Source organism: Hylobates moloch, unplaced genomic scaffold (assembly GCF_009828535.3).
Source record: "Hylobates moloch isolate HMO894 unplaced genomic scaffold, HMol_V3 SCAFFOLD_24, whole genome shotgun sequence".
NCBI classification, from domain to species: Eukaryota; Metazoa; Chordata; class Mammalia; order Primates; family Hylobatidae; genus Hylobates; species Hylobates moloch.
Genome location: NW_026652299.1, coordinates 11716984 through 11738913, shown reverse-complemented (window position 1 = coordinate 11738913; position 21930 = coordinate 11716984). Strand labels below are relative to the sequence as shown.

Genomic DNA, 21930 nt, shown 5'->3' with positions numbered 1-21930 from the left:
ATAAATAAATTGTTCACTAATGGGAATCGGGAAATGTTTTGCCTTGCTTGTTGGAGCAGAGAGAGGTCACGAGAAAGAAAACAAGACAAAGACAAGAAAGTTTGAGGAAAGGCACTGAACAGAAAATTTAGTAGAAAAGATATGGAAAATAAAAAACCTAGGGAAATAACGAAAATAAGACACTAAATGTGAAAGAAAGATAATAGTAAGATACCATTCACAGCTGGGTGTGGTGGCTCATGCCTGAAATCCCAGCACTTTGGGAGGCCAACGCCCATGGTTGGCTTGGGCTTAGGAATTTGAGGCCCGCCTGGGCAACATGGCGAAACCCAGTCTGTACAAAAAATACAAAAATTAGCTGGGTGTGGTGGTATACTCCTGTAGTTCCAGCTAATGAGGGGCTGAGGCAGGAGGATGGTTTGAACCTGGGAGGTTGACGCTGCAAAGGAGCCAAGATCACGCCACTTACTCCACTTACTCCAGCCTGGGTAACAAAGTGAGACTTTGTCTCCAAAGAAAAAAAAAAAAGAAAAAGAAATTTCATTCAGCAAATATAGTTAAGAGCAAACAAATACAAAATTCAACTTCATTGGAGAGCTCCCTAATTTTATTTTTAAGGGGTCATGAAAATGTATTTTTGAATTTATTTTTTTTCCAGAGCTTTTTAAATGAATACTTTATGGGCACTATCTCATTAATCTTTTCTTACTGTGCAGAATATAATTACTTCTGTTTTACATTTGAAGAAACATGTTTATGGTCTATTTTGATGTAGAGCTTTGCTGTAGTTCAGTGAACATGAATTGGGAATAAAGCTGAGACAATCTGGCTCCATTTACCAAAACATGGACAGGACTGTAAATTTAGTTGGCAAAGTGTAAAAGGAGACACAAAATGCTTTTGTGTAGTTTTTTGGTAAGTGAACTGAAGCAATGGATGTCAAATGTGAGCAGTATATTTATTACCCTGCCCCAGTTTCTGAATATATATAACTTTGTGAAAATATATTGAACTTTATATGTGTGGGGGGATTTGCATACTTTTTAAAAAAATTACAAAAAGATACTTTTATGAAACGGTATATAACAAGGAAAATAAATAACAATCACTTAAATTTTGTCTTAATGAGAAAATTCATACTTGCTAAGCAATGTTTTACCTTTAGGAAGCTCCACACACATTTTATTTTTGCTTTCATTGATTAAAACATTTCTGAACTTCGTGTTTAGGATATATTTTTAGGCAGTGGGGCATTTTGTTGTTGTTGCTGTTGTTGTTGTTGTTTCAAGACGGAGTTTTGCTCTTGTTGCCCAGGCTGAAGTGCAATGTTGCAATCTCAGCTTACCACAACCTCTGCCTCCTGGGTTCGAGCAATTCTCCTGCCTCAGCCTCCCGAGGAGCTGTGATTACAGGCATGCGCCACCACGCCCGGCTGATTTTGTATTTTTAATAGAGATGAGGTTTCTCCACGCTGGTCAGGCTGGTCTCACACTTCCGACTTCAGGTGATCTGCCTGCCTTGGCCTCCCAAAGTGCCGGAATTATAGGCGTGAACCACTGTGCCCAGCCACAGTGGGGCATTCTTATAGGTGTCCCCAGGAGCAGTAAAATGTATTCATGTTAGATGAATATTATCTTTGAGAATCATCAAAAGCCACCTGATGCCAAGTCTGGAAATTTGCCACAGCTTCCACAGAGAAAGCAGGTACTCTAGAAAGACACAGAAGAATCAGTACATGACCCATTGAAAATGGGAAACTATGAAGATATGTATCCAGCAGTTAAAGATTATTTATGCCCACATCGTTTGTCAGTGCAAAATCGTAGAAACAATCATAATTCCCATACATTGGAGAATGGTTTAGTAAACAATATACACAATGTAAATGTAGCTGTAAGGTGAATGAGGAAGAACTCTATGAACTGATATGGAGTAATTTCCAGGGCATAACCATTAAGTGAAAAAAATAAAAATAAAAAAGAGAGAGAGACTTTGCAGTAAGTTATCTGTCATGTAAGGCAAAAAGATTATATCTGTCTATCTATCTATCTATCTATCTATCTATCTTTTTTCCACATATATGTATTTTCCATATATATATATCCCTTTTGTGGAAAAAAAAAGAATAGAAAAGACTAACAGGAATGAATGAAATTGTTTGCCTGTAGATAATGAGTGAGAATGGGATGGAAAGAACAAGAAATGGGAACACAGTAGAAGGGACAATGAGAGAGTGAAACTTCTATAAATGGCCATTTGTGGTATGATTCTTAGAACTATGCTAATATTTCATATTCTCAAAAAATTAAAAGAATTAATTTAAATCAACAGGTCAAAATGAATAAAAAATGAGGCCAAAAAATAGATGTTCCTATATTTCAAATAAGTATCTTAAACACATTGATGGAGATGTAGAAGAAAAGAACTAAACTAATTAATTTTAGACAACAGTATTTTGACTATGTACTCTAAATGAATTAAAACTGTACACAACTGGCTGGGTGCTGTGGCTCACGCCTGTAATCCCAGCACTTTGGGAGGCCAAGGTGGGCGGATCACAAGGTCAGGAGATAGAGACCATCCTGGCTAACACGGTGAAACCCCTTCTCTACTTAAAAAAAAAAAAAAAAATTAACCGGGTGTGGTGGCACATGCCCGTAGTCCCAGCTACTCAGGAGGCTGAGGCGGGAGAATCACTTTAATCTGGGAGGTGGAGGTTGCAGTGAGTCAGGATCATACCACTGCACTCCAGCCTGGGAGACAGAGCGAGATTCCATCCCAAAAACAAACAAACAAGCAAAAAAACTGTACACAACTACACAACTGTTATACTCTATTTAGTAAATTGCTATTTTTACATAAATATAAGCAACTAATGTTGAGACTATGTGTATTCCAGAACTGAGTAAATACGTGACTGTATGTGAATAATGAGAGCCAGATTTCTTACTATTAAATGAAAGAGTTTTAAATAATCTAGAATGAAACATGTGGTATAGGATTAGAACTAAAGGTATTAGCATACAGTAATTGTTTTTTAAATAGATAAATATAAAATATAGAGAGGTATGTGTTTATGTGTTTCCTTACATATGTTTACTAGCTCTTTTTATTGAGAAGACCTAGAAACAATGACATACCAGTGCAAGGAGAATGCCTGTTATCCAGATCTTGGTTTCTAAACAACATTCTCCAACAAAAAGAAATAATGCTTTTTAGAGCAAGCTTTATTACTGTACTAGTACATTGAATGGACAAGGTAAGACTGGAACATTTTGTGGTCTCAGAAAGTAAGGAAGTCTTAAAAAGTGGTGGAGATGTCAAGGAAAATAAAAGTCAACATGAGGAGGCTCCCATGTCCATTTTAGAACAATCAGATCAAGAAAATAGATGATCACAGTAATGCATGATAACCAATAATCTGACTGATTGATTAATTAATTATAACCTAAAATCAAGCATATATCCATGAGTCCATACTAATAAGTAAACAATTAAACAAAGAAATAAACATGGGAAGAGAGAAAGCTGTCTCTGAAAATAAAAGTAAAGAGAAAAATAACTTTCTAGGAAAGACCTAAACACCACCCTAAATAGGTGATTATAGTTCATATCGCCAGAGGTAAAAAATAACTATATCCTGTAACTTCTGATGTAATACACTGAGGAAGGAAAAAAAACATCATTTATGTGTTATTTCTGCCAGAAATTTCTAAACTGAATTTAATCATGACAAAACATGTCAAACCCAATTTGAAGGATATCTTACAAAGCAATTGGCAAGGAGTCATGAAAGATAAAGAAAGATTTGAGGAAGTGTTCCAGATGAAAAGAGATTAAAGTGATGTTACACTTTACAAAGGCCTTAGAGATAATTAATATAACTTAAATAAGGTAATTCATTTAGGTAGTAGTATTGTGTCAATGATAATTTCTGGGTTTGTTCATTGGTTATGGTTATGTAAAATGTCAACATTTGGGAAAGCTGGGAGGAGTTAGCAAGAAAATTCTAAGTATTATCTATGCAACTTTCCAAGCTTAACATTATTTTAAAATAAAAAATCTAGAAGTATTAATGTTAAACACACACACACAAATACACACACACACACACACACACACACACGCAATGGGGCAATTAACTGTAAGACATGAAGACAAACCGGTGGTTCTAATCTCTAGATCACAAAGCATAATGGAGTGATACTAAGACAGCACAGCAGAAGACTGGCCAACCTCGGAGTCAGTCATCACAGAGAGAAAAATTCTCAGCATATCATGTTTGAATATGACAAATAGTATCAAACAGCAGACACTGTAATTTTATATTTTAAAAGACCAGCAGAAACTGTAACTTTATATTTTAAAAGACTATATTTCCATGTCAGGATTGGATGCAGATATAAACCATATTTGTTTCTCTTCAACAGATACTTATAAAACTTGACATCACTTAAATGAAAAGGATAATGATAAGTTAGTGCCAAAGGGATCCACACTACATAATGTAATAGCTTACAACGAGATAGAGGACCTGAGATTTTCACTTGTTACATAACAATCTGTAAATATTTAGTTACACATACCATGTCCATTTGTTGGCACCCACTGGACAAGGCAGACTAGGAAAAGTTGGCTCCCAGAGCTGAACTAGGTCTGAGACTTTACACAAAACATTCCAGATCTACACAACTGTCTTCTAAGCTATGGGGGAAGTAAAAATGTATGAAGAGCATATCAATTCTGAATATCTACATACCAGGCTTCAGAAATCAATAAGATATAATGAAGTGTGTTAATAGAGAGAAACCAAGAAGACAACGAGTGTCCTCAACTTGAGATCAGTAAGACAGAAAGAAGCAACTGTGCATGATGATCCATACAAGCAACTCCGAAGGGAAGGAACGTGCTTCCCAGGACAGGATCTTTTGTGTTTTATGAATTAGGCTGTTCTTGCATTGCTACAAACAAACATTTGAGACTGTGTAACTTACAAAGAAAATAGGTTTGATTGGCTCATGGTTCTGCAGGCTATACAGGAAGCATAGCAGCATCTGTTTCTGAAGAGGCCTGAGGAAGCTTACAATTATTGCTGGAGGCAAAGCAGGAGAATAGGTATCTCATATGGTGAGAACAAGAATGAGAGAGAGATGGGGGATGGGGGAGGTGCCACACAGTTTTAAATGACCAGATCTCAAAAGAGACCTCACTATCAGGAAGGCAGCATGAAGCCATGAGGGATCTGCCCCCATGACCCAAACATTTCCCACCAGACCCCACCTCCAGCATTGGGCATTAAATTCAACATGTAATTTGAGTAGGAACCAATATCCAAACTATATCAGTATAAGAAAAAAATATTGTAGCTTCTCTTTCATTTGCTAGCTTCTCACATTTTTAATTTCTATTTTTAAGAATGTTTTATGATAAATATTACACCCAAGTTTCTATATATAATTTATAAAGAAATATGCAAATATGAAAGTTACTAAACATTTTTGTGCTGATAAGAATGTGACTAAAAAATAAATGTCGCTGATATTTCTTGTTCTATTTCTACTTGGTAAGCCGTATATATTAATGTTTGCAGTTTGACACATGTAGATTACATTTTGATTACAATAAGGGAAAGTGTTTTCAGTAATTTCGGTTAAAAATTTTCCAAATAAGATATAGGTAAAATCAGATATACGAGCTATTCTGCATGAAATTGCCAAGTAATTGACAAGGTCAGTTTGTCTGCCCCAGCCGGCTTGTCACATCTACTCTTCTCTCTCTGCCTAGCCACAGATAACTACATACACTGTTTAAAAATTAGAACAATAAATGCAATATTTGTAAACTGGCCTATGATCTCTGACCTCTGGCCAGAATTATGTTTATAGCGGGTTGAGAGCAGAATTGAGATCACAGGTGACCATCCTGGCAAAAAAGTAGGTCGCAGACTGAGATGTAAACCTTATTCCTTGATGAGGTAGGGTCAGAAACTAAGTTGGCCACAGAAATACTAATCAAAATATTTATATCTGTGGTTGCAGAAGTTACAGGAAATATGTCCACATATACACTCTGCTTAGATAAAAATGCGTTCTAAATTGGCAACCTAGATAGCTATGTGTGAAGAATAGTTTCTTCCTGAGATAGTTTGGGTTCAGCAACCTCCATGTCTGGAACATTAATCTTTTGCTATGAGACCATCTCTGCCTAGCAGAAATCCATACACTATAAAAATATATCCTTAAAACTCAACAAGATTTAGCATTCAAAGTCTGCGTCTTTCACCTTAGCTTTTGGCCCACCTATTCATTGCAAATAACTTACAAAAGATCATATGTGTACATTTTTGTGAAATTACCGTTTGAAAGGATAACTCAATGTGCCACTGGGTGAGAGGCCATCTGAAGATTAAGAGGGAGTCTAGAAGCAGGGCTGGAGAAATGCCCTCACCTATCAGCGGGAACAGTTCAAACAGCCCTGGGAGGTGGCCTCATGCGTTAGTCAAGAAGCCACAGAGCTGTACAAAAGAAAGAAAGAAAACTCAGGAAGCTGCACCATGGGCTGGCAGAAGATGCCGGTGGCTTATTTTGGACCACGGGTGGTCTATCTCCATCAATCAGTCAATCTGGAGAACGCCTTCCCTTCTAAAAATCACATTTCAAAAAAATAATTGGTCACATCATTGGCTGAATATATTTACTGTGCATAAATCGTCTGGTACTGAGAAAAAGTAGCCAAAGGTTACTGTTTAGAGTCATTTTTTATAGAAAAAATATTTGCTCAAAGGTTAACTAAAAGGAAAGGAAAGAAAGGAAGAAAAGAAGGAAATAAAAAGATATTTCAGAATCAAATAAATTAATTTCAGCTTACCCTGGAAAATCTAATTTCTTCCAGTAATACTCCTCTCCAGTAACATGAGCGTTAATGATAAATAATTTGGGTGTTTTCAAGAAGTATAGCATATCTAATAAGCTTCTGAGTAGTGTCCTGAATTCTTGGAAACACTGTCAAATACTATGTATCACACATGTTAACAAGAGCTTACTTACTCATGTATATATGAATCAGGATGGTTAGGCAGTCCCTTACAGAATTTTAAGCTTTAAAAATGAAATAAAAAACAACTCAGAACAACACTGAAAAGGCCTGCTCTGGCTGACCAGTGAGTGTCACAAACAAACAAACATTTGTCTTATTGTAACCTCACACAACACCCCTGTCCACTACTCCAACCTCTTCCTTCCAAGCAGCTGTGCTAGACGGGCGTCCTGGCTGTAAGTCAGTCTTCCTCAGGCAGGATCCCTGTCTGCACAACCATGTACTCCTCAAAGATAGTTAAAGATCCTCTTACCTATTTCATAGTCTAATTATAAATCCCATTTGCCATCATCAAATGGTGATTGTAGATTCACCAGCAGAGCTCAGTGTTTCTCTAATAACTATCTGGCTAGGGAAAAGTTGAGTGTTCTGATTTCAGCATAGTCAGAAAGAGCAAATATTAAACTCAGTAGCTCGAGTTGAAGAAAAGACATTGCTCTCCTTAATAAATGCTTTTTATTAGTATCAAGCTGTCATTCTTTCTCACAGGCACCCTTCTAATCCTTCCTTTTGCACATGGTCTTTTTTCATCATATTATGTTTATCCATGTAGTGAACATGTCTCTCTCCCCTACTTATTAACAGACTCCTTTAGTCAAGCGAGTGATTTTATTCTTTCTTATTACCAGCCTACTGCAAAACACACACATAAACATACACACACAACAGTGCAGATAAATGTTGCTCGCTTAAAAAATATATATATTTAAAATAATTTTGTGAACCCTGCATTTTGATGTTTAATTTGATTCCATTCCTGCTATTCAGACTTACGAACTTCCTTTTTTTCAGGTTCTACCATCTTCTTGTTAGGAAGTACCTTGGACAAGTTTGTGCAGAGGAAAGAATGAGGGTTTCTGTTTCTATGGTCCTTCTCTCCTTCACATTCTCAGACTGGACGTGTACTTGACATTTCTCACTGCTCAATGATTCCACATCTCCTACAGAAAAGCTGTGCTCCTACTAATTCTGTTTCTAGAAAGTACATCAATACTTTATTCCAAACCACACACTCTCCATAATATACTAATAGCATTCATTTAGACCTCAAACCCAAATCTAACCAAGAATTTTGCACAGCTTCATCTGGAAATAACAGTTCCTCATTTAACTAAACATGTTTGTAATTAGACAGCCCAGATATACATAGCATTAAATGACCAGGAGAGTTGAGAGAAGACTTCAGATTTAAGTGTGTTGTTTCATTCAGAATTCTTGATTTAAATGTGCTTCACATGCATGGAATGACATTAAGGCTATCACTCTATCATCGCCAAATATAAATGATCAAATGGTGATGATTTATCTGCTACTGCTAATCTTTTATTCCATGTATCATTTATTTTAAAGGTTTTGAAAATATAAAGTAACAAATATTCTTGCATAAAGCTCACAGTGACATCATAGAAAAAAGTTGGCAAGGAGATATTTATTACACCTCAGTATGGTATTTGTATTGATGAGTACCCACTTTGAGTCCAGAATATCTGCTCTTATATCCTAACCTCACTGGTTAGATTAAATTTCAGACATACAGCTCTGTCAGCCTTCACAGTCACAATAGAAGTATTCGTATTTAAAATTCAAGAACTTTCTGGCAACCAATATGAACAGATTGCTAATTTTTTTACCCCCAAGGAATTTGCATCATTCATATGTTATGTTAAAAAGTATGATTTTCAGTCATCTATTTTCTGTTCTCATTTGCTAGTGTTAATAGATACAATGTTATTTGTTTATTTTGTGAGTTTATTTCCAACAAGGAACAGCTTTCTCACATTTCTCCATTAAATGGGAATAGCAGAACATACAGTCATATTTCATACTGTGACAGGCGACTTAAATGGTCATCTGCTTTATCTGATCGACATGGTCTGGCACATGTATCTGCCCTGAATAATGTGCTATAACTAACAGAGAAAGATCTAATCCCCAAATTCACTTCACCAGGTGATGAACAGAGTTTCCCCTTCTCCAATATTATGCTTTAATCTGACACCTGGGAACGTCATCAATTTTCTCCAAAGCCATACCATTTTTTTTTCTTACTTTCCAGAAGACAGTAAATAGGGTTGTGAAATCAGTATTGCTCCAGGTCCCCGTATTTTGTTACTAACCAACAATGTGTCTTCAGGCAATTCACTGACTTGGTCTCTCTGAGCCCAAATCTTCACACCTGGACTGTGTATGATGATATCTGCTGTATGAATTGATGGTGAAGTCTAAAAAGAAAATATATGAAAGTAATTTATAAAATGCTAAGTGACATATATATATATGCAATTCAAGTAGGTTAAAAATATTGTATGAGTATGTCACTTATCTAGAGATCTTTAACATTTTATCTTGGAACACAACAGGAACTGGGAGAATATCCCTTGCCTATGGCCAGCATATTAGAGAACATCGAAACTCATGCATTCTGGTCATAAGAACCTGTGCGCAAACCTCGGATGGCTGAGGAGCATGAAAACTGAATTACAATGTCAATCTGTATGAATCAAAATAGAAAGCAATGTGGACATATGAACTAGTGGTAATTCATTTAGGAAAACAGAAAATGGGTTGAGAAAATAAAGTCAAAGTTTTTAAAATTGTGAAATGAGAACTGGGAGAAATTAATTTCCAGGAGAACAGACAGTTGTAAAATTGCTAGTACTGTGTCTGCAATATAGAACAACAGATGTTTTAAATTCCTGGGCTTCTGTTTTGAAAGCTGGTGGTACTTGCTACCTAACACAAAGATCCACTATGGCCTTGAGATGGCATTCATAAGCAGCCTTTTCTAAAGCATCTCAGATGCTGACCCTATGAGCTTGAGCAATCAGGCATGCTCTGTACCAAGTGGAATACTGTGTTCTGGCATGTGTTCTCCTTTCCTCCCTGCTCCATTCCTTCCTCACTCCTGCTCCCTGGGACTGCGTGCACTAAAAAAGTAGCAGCAGATTTTAAAAATGTAACCATATGATTTCACTGGGGAACCTTAACTAAGAGAGTGAATATGAGGGAAAGGATATGGTTCTTCCAGGACAAGGGCTAGGGTAGGTCCAGCCTGCCAATATTGAGAGGTTAAGGAGTAAGTTAGAATAGGTGAGGTGAGGCTCTTGGTTCACCTGACTTACTGCAGAATGAGGCTGCCAGGGGAGTGTTGAATACTATAAAATATCTCTATCTTGCCCCTACATACTTTCCCCTCTCATTGATTGGAATAAGGAGTTTGATAAGAATCTATTGCAAATGTATCCTTCCAACTATACCCAAGCAGTGCCAGCATCAGCGATTCTTCTGAAAAAGTGCATCAGATTTTCATTTCAATCTGCATTTGGCAGGATGAGTTTGGGGGCACAACTAGAAAAGGTAGTTTGAAAAATGTCAAATCTATTATCTCTTCTAGTTCTGTAATCTAAAAGTAGTATTTTAAATACCTAAGTGACTTGAAAACCTATTAGCGTGAAGAAGAGAAATTAGCTTATTGGCTCTAAAATTGCAGCAAAGCTCAGTATGGAAAATCCCTGCTATCTTACTTTTTTTTTTTTTTTGTCTCCTGAGTCCTAACTAGAGAATTGTATGTCCATTTTTGAAGGAGCAAATTTCCACAATGATTTAAGTGATAAGGAATAACCATTATGAAGTGGTTACTTCATAATAGTCCCCAAATCGCGTACATGGAATGGGGTAGTCTACTAATATATTTAATCGCCACACCTTTCCTTTTTAATTTTTTTTCCTCTCATTATCAAGGAAATTTTATAGACAGGTTTGAACCTAGAAGTGTTTTAGCTTTAAACCTATTGAAATTATCTATGCCCAATCAACAAATTCTAAGCTACCCACACATACAGAAGAGAAACAGGGCATAAATTGTCATATATCCCATTATCCAAGGTGCTTATGAATGTTGAACATTTCTGTAATTCTGCTCTAAAAGTGAGACCAGATGTCCCTGAAAAGTTCTGTCCAACAATTTTCAGTGGGATAAAAAGCTTTACCCACATCCTTATTGCTTTTTTGCTTGTCAAGTGAGAAGTATTGAAAATCCAGCATGGGTGAAAAAGTAAGTGGACCTATCTTTTGTGCAGTTACCAATTCTCTCTTCCTCGTTTTCCTCAAGACAGTAGCTTGTCAGCAACCGTCTTACCCTCAATCACTTTCTTAGGTCTGGTAAAAACAGCTGTTGGGATGACATGTAGCGTTTCCTTTCTGCTCATTTCAAATTTTATTCTGTCTCCATTTGTTAATTTGATCACATTACTGAGACTTCGGCACAGACTCTCTCATGGTTCTCATTATCTGTCCGTGGTCCTAATAACATATGGTAATATTTTTCTAATTATACTCCCTGCAAAATTTCAAAAACTGTAATCCTCATCTGGTCACTATGTGCAATGCAACCTATCCACACTTTTTTCTAACATACAAAAACACTTGATATAGGTATAGACTTAACATGCAGTGTGACTCCACAGACACATGAGCAATTCTGCCTGATACTGTACTGTTATTCTCTCTGTATTACTCTTCTTCACCTGTTTGAAATTGTTTATTTTGGCTGGGCACTGTGGCTCAAGCTTGTAATCCCACAACTTTGGGAGGCTGAGGCAGGCAGATCACGAGGTCGGGAGATCAAGACCATCCTGGCTAACACGGTGAAACCCCGTCTCTACTAAAAATACAAAAAATTAGCCGGGTGTGGTGATGGGTGCCTGTAGTCCCAGCTACTCGGGAGGCTGAGGCAGGAGAATGGCGTGAACCCGGAGTCAGAGCTTGCAGTGAGCCGAGATGGTGCCACTGCACTCTAGCCTGGGCGACAGAGCGAGACTCCATCCCCCGCCCCAAAAAAAGTTTATTTTACCTATGCCTTGGTTTTCAACTATGTTGGGATCTTGTTCTGTTCAATAAAATGAGATTTGATTATATCCAGTTATAGTATAATTTCTACTATCTATTTTATGGTACGTCTTGAACTGACAGACTCGAGAAACTTTATTATCTGTGCCAAAACAGTAAATTCTGCAACTATACCTCATTCCCCCCATTTACTCTAGTGTCTTTTAAATACGTACTTAGAGATTTTACTTTATCAGGGTGTGGTTATCTCATCTTTTTCATTCACATTCAGTTCTAGTTTTGTTGCATTTACTCAAGCACGTCAAATATTTCTTTGCATTAAAATAAATGATACAAAGTAGGAAGTCAGGGAGCCCCTCACAAGTATCATAATCACCTATGAACAATAGTCTCAATATAGCTGGTGGGATCCTTCCACATCTCTGATAGGTGCCAGATGGTATTTCTATAGATCAACATAAACTACAACTGACCCTTGAACAACAACATGGGTTTGAAGAGCACAGGTCCACTTACGCATGATGAAAGTTATGTTGAGTATGCCTGTCTCTGCTGCTTCTCCTTCTACCTTCTTCACCTCTGCCACCCCTGAGATAGCAAAACCAACCCCTCTTCTTCCTTCTCTTCACCCTACTTAATGTGAAGGTGATGAGGATGAAGACCTATAAGAAGATCCCACCTCCACTTAAAGAATAGTAAATATATTTTCTCTTCCTTATGGTTTTCTTAATAACAATTTGTTTTTTCTAGCTTACTTAATTGTAAGAATACAATATATGATGCATATAACACAAAAATACATGTTTTACAACTGTTTATGTTGTCAGTAAGGTTTCTGGTAAATGGCAGGTTATTAGTAGTAAAGCTTTTAGGGAGTCAAAAGTTATACACAGATTTGTAACTACGCACAAGGTTGGTGCCTCTAACCCCTGCATTGTTCAAGGGTCAACTATAGTTGGACATCAGAAAGTGAGTATGAAGGGATTATCCTTTTATGTTTTTTAAACCTTCTTGGTAACTGGGCATATGGATCAAATAATTTGTGTGTATATATATATATATACACACACACACACACATATATACACATACATATATATGTTTTACATTTAGCTTTGTTAATCACTCTCTTGGCTTTATTTCAGCAGAGCTCAAACATAGCTCAATATAGTGTAAAAGATCATTCTTTCTGACTTTGTAATAAAATCTCTGTCCTGCAGTTATTCATAAAACAAGAAACTAAAATTTTTCAAAATAAATAGAAATAAAGGTGATTAAGTGTAACAGATACCAGTTGTGTAGAGACAAAGAAAGTGTATGAATGGATCATTGATCAGTGACAAGATGAGAAAGAACCTCCAGAACGTACTTAGAGGGCACAGAAAACACACACACACACACACACACACACATTTTAAGCCACTGCAAGATACTATTGGTTAAAGAGGCTATCGGATCTCATTAATATAATGCACCAATGAGGTTAGTGAACAAAAAATATGTACTAAGGGTATTTCTTCTGTTAAGATTGATAGATTTATTTTCATGGTGTAATAAAATATTACAGTTTTTGTTTTTAGTTATGCTAAAGAATACATTCATTTCAGTTAGGTGCTATTGTCTGGTTTCAGTTCCTTAATTCATAAGCTGTATACTACTCTAGAAAAGCTATACAAACTTTATGACCTTTAATTTTTTTCCTCTATAAAATGAGGAGTTTAGGGCTAACTCTATTATAGCTAAGATTATCCCCAGCTTTTTTAAAATAAAATTTTTATTTTAATACAGTTTTGACTTACGGAAAAATTGTGAAGATAGTACAGAGAAATCTTATATACCTCACACCCATTTCCCCTATTATTAACATCTTACATTGAGATGGCACATTTGTCACAATTAGTGAACCAATACTGATACATTATGATTAGCTGAAGTCTGTACTTTATTCAGATTTTCTAACTATATGCCTAAAATCTTTGCGTGCTCCCAGATCCCATCCAAGATACCACATTGTCTTGGTAGCCATGTCTCCTTAGACTCCTCTTGGCTGTGAGTTTCTCAAACTTTCACTGTTTTTGATGACCTTGTGAGTTTTGAGGACTACTGCTCAGTCATTTTGTGGAACAATTCTCAACTCATATGCCCATGTTTTAAAAATAATTCTTTATAGGCTATCTTCGTAAAATAATGCTTGGCACATGGCAAGTAATTAGTAGCACATGAATGAATGAAAAAAATAGATATTTCATTTATTTGAAGGAAATAATATATTCATAATAGGCATAAAGTATTTGTTTGGTCTGGATGGTCAATACCCATATTGACACTATGTTATTCCAGTGTTACAAAAATAAAACTGAAATATTTGTTTTTTTTATTTCTTTCCCAGTCAAATTGAGCAACATCTTAGAAAGAGACTAATTTAGGATTTTAAAGAGAAAAACTATCATTAGGAGGTATCTCATGGTAGTAGAAATGGAAATGTGGGAAAATAAAGGGATTCTAAAAAAGTACTGAGTGATTCCCAAGGCACTGCATTCATATCATCCTATTTGTCCACACAATCAGTGGAAGGAATGCAAATATGGATAAGGGAAAAGTAAAAAATATATATATATGTGTGTGTGTATATATAAATATATTTTATATATAAATATATTATATATACAAATATAAATATATTATATATACTATATATAAATATAAATATATATATGGATATATATATATATATAAATATATATATATATATTATATATATTATATATAAAATATATACTATATATATATATATATAATGTCAGTACTCCATTGGAATCAGAAAAGAAATGAAATTACATTATTCTGCCTATAGGGCGACAATGTGTTGGAAATGGAATTATGCTAAACATAACCTTTCCCTAACCTTTATTCAAGGTAGTAGCTGAAAATTCTCTTTTCACACATAATTTCATCATGCAATTACCTCAGAGGAAAAAAGATAACAAATACAACCTTGACAATGAAATTTTTTGAAGCAGCCTTTTCTCTTTCTAAAAATCTAGGTCCACTAGATATAATTTTAGACTAAATACAATGCTAAATTCTCTGACAAGAAAATGGACAATTACTATGCAGGTTAACAATATATTGATTCATATACTTTTTCCCAGTTCAAAAATGTGATAGCTCTTTACAGAGCATTTGGTTGCAATCACTATTATTTCAATTATGAGCTTAGCTGGGTAATAAAACAATAGGCTTTTCCTCAGTAGACTACTATTCAGTTTGCGTAATTTACTTTAAATATGAAGTTTAAAGGAAAAAGGAATTTGCTCTTTTTTCAGTTCTTTTAGGCTGCTATATTTTACCATAATACAACAAACTAATAATTATCAGTCGTTAAATGCCTTTCATTGCAAATGAGTTTTAGAAAAGCAATTTAAAACTTCCTTCATTTTCCTCAGTAGACCACAAGATAACATTCTTTTAATTGCAGGGATTAGAATGCCTGATAATTTCCATTTTTAGTACAACATATTGACTTTTGCAGTAATTATTCCATTTTGTACTTTTCTAGAGATATTTACTTCATTGCTACTCTATTTCAGATAAACTAAGGAGCACAGATTCTTATTCATCCAACAAAAATTATTGAGAGTTCTCGTTGTGCCATGATTAAAAGTGCTTATAAGAGACACAAAGAGGTGAAAGGTCTGTTTTCTAACCCCTCAATTGGACTCTCAGAGGCCAATGCAGCAGAAGAGATAATTTACACCATTAGAGCAGAGTAACTCTTGCTTTATCTACATATGTGGCTTTTCTCTGAGTGCACGCAGCTAATGCTACTTAATACCCAAGGGAAAGAAAAACCGAATGAAAAATCTATTTTAATTCTTAATATGAGTAAACTCAGCTGGCTCAATTATAATTCACTAATTATTTTGAACAAATATAAAATAACAGGAAATGCAATAAAAGTAAAGCATGAAGGAATAATTTGGACCTGAAAATGTTGATTTTCTGGGGAAACTAAATTTTTACCTATTAAACAATATGGAAAAGAGACTAATAATTCAATTAGGATCCAAGAAAATGGGTAAATTCTTATGATCCCAGGTTTGTGAGGAGAGTTCTCCTAGAGGCAATGATATGAACTAAGTGGTTTTATAATTGGAAATAATCATCATAAAAATGCAGAAATGTCTTCTCTTCATAAGTGAGCTTTTAGGAAATCAGGTTTTGTAATTCAGTAATGCAGTAGGAAGGTAACCCAGGTCAGAGCTATGCCAAAATACAGTTTATGATTAAAGAAAATATGAGAATTGAAAGAAGTGCTTTGGATCAAGAAAGAGTACGTGGAAATAGCAAGCATCCAAATATAAACAAGGGGAAGTTTGAGGTTGACGTGAGCATAAGGGTAGCGTTCTAATTGAGATCATAATGGGGGTAGGAGTGAGTGAGGTAAAAGAGTCTTTAGAAGATAGGAAAGTAGAGCAGTCATTAACAATGATGTGGCCAAAAACAGCATTTTGTTATTAAGAATTCACAGGGAAGTTTGCATGCTCACTCACACACAAATAATTTAAATCTAATCACTTAAGCTGATAAATAAAACAATTAGCATAAGATTAATTTTGACACTGTTTCAACCACTGGTCTTTAACCACTGAAAAATCTAACATGTAAGTGACAAAATGAGATTAGCACCTTTATTCTTGCTAAATATCCATGGTCCATGGTGATTCAAAATGGCAGCAACTTATAATGTCATGCAACTCTGATCTCTAGAAAGCTTTGGGATGCTAATTGTAAGGCCAAAACTCTGATTTTCTTTCTCATTGGAAGGAAGTTTTTACATAGTGAAAAGTAGATACAACACGATAAATAGAATACCAAACCAAAATCAAGGGATTAAGCATGAGAGGAAAGCAAATCTGATATAATAAGAAACACAATCTGAGATTTGCTTTTACAGGAAAAGCTCAGCAGCTCAGAACTCTCCAGAAATCAAAGTAACCATAAGACTCAAAGAGCCCCGATTTTTTGCTTACTGTCATATGTCCTTGAGGAAGTTATTTACCTCTATGAGTCTCAGGTTCTTTATATATTAAAAAAGATTAAGACAACAGATCATTTCATTTGAGAATAAAACAGGAAAAATATACAAGAAAGTGCTTTACACTGATGTCCAAGCATATGATAAACATTTAATAAATGAATGTGCTCTTCACTGTGTATTCATATTTTCCACATGTTTAAGGTATTACACTGTATTTGCCAAGGCAATTTTTTGCATATTTAGGGGCAAAATATGTCTTAACAAGTTTGTGTGTTTTCCTTCCTTCTTATACAGCTTCTTGTGACTATCTTTTAAGCTTTCCAGTAACTGCACCTTAAATATCAATGTACTTTTTCTATAAAACAATTGTGTGTGTGTATTCTTTCTCTAAATGGCCCCAAGTTCCTATGCTTTTGGTTTCTTTAAATTAGTTTGAATTCGTTTTTATTAATTAATTAAGATGATAGTTTATTTCAAGTGAGATATACCTCGAATAGTATTTACACTTCTAATTGTTCTTATTTCCCAATTAAAATATATTTCCCAATATATCCCTCAAGAAAAGAATGCTTAGTGCATTTTGAACAAAACTCTCCATCCTCCAGACTATGGGTCCTCAGAAAAAAGGTTAATATAAAACTTACCGGCTTTTTAAAGAAGCTGATTACATCCATACTATTGTGATCTGATTTTGTCTATGAAGCTTAATTAAGAGCATTAATATTCACTCTCAAATGTAACCATTTATAATTAATATCATGATAAAATTCATATTCAAATAATATTCATAGTAATTTCTACTTAAATCCAAGGACTTACATTGCAAAGCAGAGAGACAGAATGTTGGTAGCTTGGCTGATATGAATAGTCACTATGAACACAAAATACTCCTTTTATAACTACATATGTTATGTGTTAAGTCAGGAACACAATTAAAGAGTCATGATATAATTGCTTGGAGTCATTGCTGGAAAGAACATATTCAACATTCTCACTAAAAATGATGAATGTAATGCTTAAACTTCCTGGTAAGGCTGATTTAACTTTTTATAATCAGAAAGAAAGAGAGACTCTTTTTAGTTTAGCTAGAGTTCAAAATAAAAAGACTTCATTACTGCTCAGGCAGCTGCCTAAAATGACATTTATCTGACATTTTCACCCATATAGAAAGGCATCTTATGAAATAATTTTTTTAAGTAGTGAAGTTAAAGTGGTAATTATATCAGCAAAATTCTTCAAGATTACTGTTTTCTTTGAAAAATGTCACTCGGGTTATCATATATTACATGTGAACTGTATTCTGATATTTGGTAATGTATATACCCAAATTAGGTCTCATTTCGTATCATTGAAAATACAATACCAAACAGAAAATTATTTTGGAACATCTTAGTTTTGATTTAAAAATTCTGTAAAAAAATAGTAAATATTCAGATATTATTAGTCCATTAGTTAAGACATTCCACCTGAGTGACCTGATTGCTCATAGCATAAATTATATGAGGAAAACTAAAATATAAAACCAAATGAAATCTTTCCAGTTACTTTTATAAAACTAGTATAGCCATAAATTGAAGCATGAGTTAGATATTTCAGAAGAAAAGTACAGTTCATTCTCATATAACAAAGAAATAAAAAAAGAAAATGCAAATCAAATTGAGGTATATATCAAGTTAATAAGAAAATAAGCATGAGAAAAGATATTATAATAGTGAATATATATTTAAAATTAGAGTACAAATTAATATAATATTTCAAATGAAAGGGTCAAAGGAGGAAAATAATAGATTATCTTTAGAGATATGGAGAATGCAAGGTCACAAATCTGGTATGGCTAGAGCCAGGATTGTAAGCAGTTTATTAAGGATTTGTTCAATGCTTTTTACAAATGTTAACACAATTAAGAAAGGCATGAATACTTGTGAATATTTAGAGACTCACTTAAATTAACTGAGTGAAATAGCTTACAATTTGAGGTTTCTAAGTCATCTAATTAATCTTGGTAAGAAGCTTGTTAGTTACAATGTTTTAAAAACCAAAGGAAACCCATAGTGTAAAAGGTGATGCCTGCAAGACACAGAAGTGATCCCTAAGGCCTGAATAAACTTCCCCCGTGATTGATGTTTCTTCTGCAGTGTTTAAAAATGAAGATAGTCAAATAGATGAAGTGGTTACCCATTTTTGAAAACAACATACAGAACAAAACTAGAAAAAAACTTAACTCTCAAATGAAATGCTACTGGTCAACCATTTGCAACTGAAAGCAAAAAGAAGGCAAAACACATTAAAGGTCCACCTATCATTTAGTTGCATCTATGTATGTGTTTATTTATTTTTATTTTTAAAAAGCATATTAAAAGTGGGTAGTTGTCCAAATCAGTTGGAATTTTTTATTTACTAATACACCATCAGATATAGCCAAAAGGAATTTAGGCAACTTTTCTGAAGTCGAGAGTTAAAGGGGTTCATTTGGTACGAATTCACACTGACCTCATTAAAAAATGCATTTTTAAATAATAAATAAATAAAGCAAATTAAACTCAATGACAGACTCAGGTTATCTTTGCCAGCAATCAATTATTGCTTGAGGAAATAGCATTAATAAATCCTAGATTTATTTCCTTGAAAGTAGTACTTGAGCACTGCTTTCCTGCTAAAACAGCATCTTTCAGCAGATTTTTATGGAAAAATCATACCCTCAAGAAAGCTGAACTAGAATGCTTTGTTTATTTCTAATTTTTTATTTTTCTGTAACATACCAAAGATGACATTGTTAAAATTAGCTTTGGCTAATGTAAGTTACAATGCAAATGAGACTTTAGTCCAATTATTTTTAAATCTTTTTAAATAAGGTTTATTCACCTTCTCTTACGACCAAGTGGAAAAAATAAGATGTGATAACAAAGAATTGGGAAGGACCAGACATAAAACATTTACTGATCATTTCATAAGAAATTACATGACTTATGACTAAAAAAGACAACAGATATTTTAATTTTACCAATTTTGATAGAACATACAAAGCAATTTAAATACTTTTTTTAATGTAGGCCCCATAAGAAAGGATTTGTAAGTAAATTTTGGGAAATCAAGTTTGTATCTGTTTTAGCAAGAGTGATATAAATCATTTATATTTAAAGGGTGGCATACGTGATGCACATATGTTAAAATTCAGTTACTGAGCAATTATTGGCCAAAACTTTAAACATATACATCTCTAAACATTGAAAAGTTAACCCAAATGCAAGTAAAAGATTCTCTCAGGAAAAAAAGAAGGTAGGAGGCTCAGTCTAATCTCCTTGTAATATGCTAGTGACAGACCTTCTAGAATTAAAAAACTAAAAAAACAAAACAAAACAAAACAAAAAAAACCAACAGTAACAACTGGAAATTTATCTATGGAATGTTTTTAGCATAACATATCTGGGTTGTTTAGGATTGCTTGTGTTAAAACAGTCTAAATCTCTGAATTTATGAGGTATGGTTCTCTGGAATATGCTCCATACTCCAGGCCGCCATTAGAGGATAAAATGAAGGTGTTCATGATGTAAGTAGCTCATTTCATCTATGCAATAAGGCTACACTTCTCATTTATAAACTTTATCTCTTAACTGGGGTGCCAGAACAAGTCATGAAAGAAGCGGAAGAGCTGATGAGGTAGGTTGGAATTCCAGAATGGCTCCATTGCTCTTATTTATTCCTCAAAATTATCCCAAACTTTGAAATTGTTAGTGAAAGTTTAAAATGACTAAGATCTCTCACGTGACTGACTGGACAAACTGATTCTTTGTGTTATTTAAATGTTTACAAAGTTGCTAAATATTGTACAGCGATCAGCCTTTTCTATAGGCTACAGAGTTTTAAAAAGCAATTTACAACACCACAATATAGAAACAAAAAAAATTTCACTTGGTAGATTGCTAGAAATTAACACAGGCATAAAAAAGAATGTGTGGCATTAACCCTTGAGAGTTGAAGAAAGGATTTGCCTTTTTAAACTCTTTGCTGAGGATAACCTTTACAGCTTGTGCCTGCTGATGGGCCGTAGCAGATCATGCTTTGAAAATAAATTTTATAGTTCATTTTGAGACTCACATATTTAAATAATTTTAGTAAATTATTATAATTTGGGAACAAAATTAATATGACTAAAATCCTGAACTGAGTAAGATTTAAATATCTTACCACAAATATATGAGACAAGGGAGAATTAGACTTTTGACTGAGTATGTGACAATAAGTAGAATTGCCCCAAAATGACTGATATCGCCAGAATAAATCAGTTATTCTGACTTAAATCGGAATAAATCAGAAAACCTTAATTACAGGATTTGGAAGTCATGGAAATGAATCTGAACATGATTTTATTGGCTTCATAAGATTTTAGAATTAATTTTTAATCTGTTTAGTCTGTTCAGTTTAATTTAAAACTGTAACACCTGTATGTTACTTTATTTTTGTTATTGTCCCAAAATTGGTTTATTTGATTTTAAGGATATGGTTTTTTCTCTATTTTTATTGGAATTTTTAAAATGTGCTATTTTTCCTCTGTGCTCACAAAAAAACTGTATACTTCTCTGTCTTATCAGTTGTCACCTAAGTTTTAAGTTACTTGCCAGTATACAAGAGATATGAACCAACATCTAACACCTAGCACTAAAGCCAGGGAAATAGCTCACAATAAGAACTTGCTGTGGTTTGAATATTTGTCCCCTCCAAAATTCATGTTGATTCCCAATGTAATCCCCAATGTGGTGGTATTGAGAGGTGCTATTAATCACCTTTAAGAGGTAATCAGGTCACGAGGGCAGAGCCTGGATTAATCCATTCATGGATTAAGGGATTCATGGGCTAATGGATCAATGGATTATCATGGGAGTGGGGCAGGTAGCTTTATAAGAAGAGGAAGAGACATCCAAGCTAGGATGCTCGGCCCCCTCACCATG

At 34.5% G+C, this 21930-nt stretch overlaps 1 long non-coding RNA gene across 1 annotated transcript in view; it reads right to left on the bottom strand.

Annotated features, from left to right (window-relative positions):
* Positions 1 to 1153: 1153 nt before the first annotated feature.
* Positions 1154 to 21930, bottom strand: part of LOC131382459 (uncharacterized) — a 38143-nt gene continuing 17366 nt past the window's right edge. Inside the window, exons 2-3 of the long non-coding RNA XR_009211962.1 lie at positions 9213 to 9317; positions 1154 to 1709 (exon numbers count right to left, since the gene is read on the bottom strand). This is a non-coding gene — a long non-coding RNA (uncharacterized LOC131382459). The remainder of the gene's footprint in view (positions 1710 to 9212; positions 9318 to 21930) is intronic.